The 3,360-nt window shown below is 38.3% G+C and overlaps 1 pseudogene; it reads right to left on the bottom strand.

Annotated features, from left to right (window-relative positions):
- Positions 1 to 2,110: 2,110 nt before the first annotated feature.
- LOC102980001 (SNRPN upstream reading frame protein-like) lies at positions 2,111 to 2,365 on the bottom strand (annotated as a pseudogene).
- Between the last annotated feature and the right edge of the window lie 995 nt (positions 2,366 to 3,360).

Below are 3,360 nucleotides of genomic sequence, written 5' to 3' on the forward strand. Positions count from 1 at the left end.
CCTATGTTATGCCTTCTGTAGTTGTCCCATGGATCTTGAATATCCTGTTCCATTTTTTCAGTCTTTTTTCTCTTTGCTTTTCAGTTTTGGAAGTTTTTATTGACATATCCTCATGCTTCTTCCTCAGCCATGTCCAACCTACTAACGAGCCCACCAAAGCCTATCAGAAGCTATCACATTCTTCATTTCTGTTTTTGATCTCTAGATTTCTTTTCGATTCCTTTTTAGAATTTCCATCTTTCTTCTTACCCATCTATTCTTGCATGTTCTCTACTTTATCCATTAGGGGTCTTAGCATATTAATCATAGCTGTTTTAAATACTTGGTCTGATAATTCCAACATCCCTGACGTATCTGAATTTGATTCTGATGCTTGCTCCATCTCTTCAAACTGTGTTGTTTGCCTTTTCGTTTGCCTTGTAACTTTTTGTTGAAAACTGGTCCGGATGTCCTGGATTAAAGAATGTGGTCTGGTTTCCAAGTAGGTTTCTTTCTCCTCCAGTAAATTGTGATTCTATCTGCCTGTCTGTTTCTCCAATTTTGAGGGCAGCAGTTTGCCTTGTGACCTTAATTCTCTGATGGATCTAAGAAGAGCTGTTGATTTTCAGTTTGTTCAGCTTTTTGTTTGTTGTTAGGATGAAGTGATGATTTTCAAGCACCTCATATTCCTGACCAGAAATCAGAAATCTTTTCAACTTTGTAATTCATTTTGCATAGTTAGTTTTTAACAACACTCACATTTTTTTGTAACTATAATTGAATTTTCCATACTTCATTTATAAGTTCATTATGAAATTCAAGTCCAAATAATAGCATTTATAGTATTATGATTATGTAAGTTTGTTTGTTACAGATCTAGGTGGGATGATTGAATCCATAGAGAAGGAGTTGTAATTTTGTGTTCCTAAACCTGTGCTACTCTGAGAATTTCCTGTAACAAATTGAAATGGATATTCTTTTCTTACAGTTTATCCATTTCTCAAGTGAATGCCTTGTCTTAGCTTACTGCATGTATGGACCACAATTTTCAGAGTCTGTAATTGTCCCTCTTTTTCTCCTGTTGAAAGATAAAATATTTCATAATTATCCCAGTTTTTATTTATACTGTTTTTGGAATGGTTACTTTTATTTTTTTAATTTTATTTTTATTTTATAAATTATTTTATTTATTTTATTTTTGGCTGTGCTGGGTCTTTGTTGTTGTGTGTGGGCTTTCTCTACTTGGGGCAAGCAGGGGCTACTCTTCGTTGCAGTGTGTGGGCTTCTCATCATGGTGGCTTCTCTTGTTGCGGAGCACGGGCTCTAGGCACATGGGCTTTAGTAGTTGTGGCTCGCAGGCTCTAGAGCACAGGCTCAGTAATTGTGTCTCACAGGCTTAGTTGCTCTGCAGCATGTGGGATCTTCCCAGATGAAGGCTTGAACGCGGATTCTTAACCACTGCGCCACCAGGGAAGTCCAGAATGCTTACTTTTTTTTTTTTTTTTTTTTTTTTTCCGGTACGCGGACCTCTCACTGTTGTGGCCTCTCCCGTTGCGGAGCACAGGCTCTGGACGCGCAGGCTCAGCGGCCATGGTTCACGGGCCCATCTGCTCCACGGCATGTGGGATCTTCCCAGACCAGGGCACGAACCGGTGTCCCTTGCATCGGCAGGCGGGCTCTCAACCACTGCGCCACCAGGGAAGCCCTGGAATGCTTACTTTTAAACAGACTATTTTATTGTCACATTGCACAAATCTATCCCCATTATTTCTTTTTATGGCCTTTGTGGGTTTCTTCTGCTGTTTCTTAGATCCTGTGTCATCCTTTGTCATGGGATTCCTCTTTGGTGTTGCTAAAGTGTATTTTGGTACTTTTCAACTTTTTTCAGAAGAGATACATAAGAACCATTCCAAGTCTTTGCATGTATGAAATGTCTTCATTTCACTTTCACACTTGGTTGATAGTGTGCCTGCATATAGAATTTTATGCTCAAAATATTTTTTTCTAGTTGTTTGAAAGCATTACTTCATTGCTTTCTTGCTTGCTTTTCTTTTTTTTTCCTTGATAATATCTTTATTACATTGTCTGATTTTTCACTTGGAATAAGCTATCTTGATGTTCCAATACTGCTTTAACCACCTCTTGGTGTCTCAGCTAAGAATACCTGTCTTGGTTTCACCTGGAAATCCACTACAGATATTTACAGCTGCTAGATTGCACTGGGTACGACTGACACTCTTGGTTGCTCAATGAGGCTGTTCCTTCAACATTTTACTTGGACTTCTACCTTTGGCATGTGCTGGTCTATCATATGTCTCAGGTGTAAGTGGTCCCTGGCCTGCTCCACTCCACCAGTGGCCACTTCTATGGCTGGAATGTCAAGCATCTCCCACAGCTGGTCTGCTCTGCTCTACCCCATTGCTTTCTTGCATCCCATGTGTCAATGGAATCCATGAAATTGTTACTTGTTTGTAGTAACCTGTTTCCCCTAACCTGCCCCCCCCACAAAGCTTTTGGTGTGTTCTCTTTATACCTGTTCTGAAATTTCAGAATGAATCTTTTTTTCTTTTACAAACTCATCCTGTTCTATACTTAGTAAGCCCTTTCAATCTGAATTTTTATATCTTATATCAACTCTGGGGTATGTTCTTCTATTATTTAAAAATTTTTTCTCTGTTCTCTATTCCTGAAACTCCTGTTGGACAGGTATTGATTGGTTCTTTTAGTTGCTCTACTCCTCTTGACATTTTTTCCCTCATGTTTTCTGTCTCTGGTCTTTTTCCTCTATATTCCAGGAGATTTTCTTGATTTTTTTCTTGCATTCTTTAGAGTTATTTTTTTATTTTGGTGATTATACTTTTAATCTCCATGAACTCTTCATTGTTTTCCAACTGCTCTTTTTTCATAGTAGTCTCTTTTGGTTTAAATGAATACATTATCTTCTCTTTTTGGACATTAATGAGAATTCCTTGTAGCTTCTTATGTTTTATGAATTATTTATATTTCCACTGTCTAAGTCAGTTATTTTGATATTTATTTTGGTTGTTCTCCAAATAAACTTGAGGTACAGAATTTCCTACCAACACATGATCTTTTACTCATTTACTTGTGAATCAAGGACAAGTCCAGTTGATATAGGTGGCTTCGGTGAGGTTTCCTTTGTTCAGCTCCAAAATTAGAGCTAGATTTTGTGTTTGTCAATAGGAATGTGGATGATAGGATTTACTTTAGGGTGCTGGGGGCAGGTAGTCAGTCTGGGCCTCTCTCTAAATGCCAGTGCAAATTGGGTCCTCTCTGGTGTGCCAACCTCTACTCTGAATTACTATTGCATGAATACACCACATACACTGACTAAATTTCTTCAGAGATGATGTTTCCAAC

Source organism: Physeter macrocephalus, chromosome 11, assembly GCF_002837175.3.
Source record: "Physeter macrocephalus isolate SW-GA chromosome 11, ASM283717v5, whole genome shotgun sequence".
In the NCBI taxonomy this organism is placed as follows: Eukaryota; Metazoa; Chordata; class Mammalia; order Artiodactyla; family Physeteridae; genus Physeter; species Physeter macrocephalus.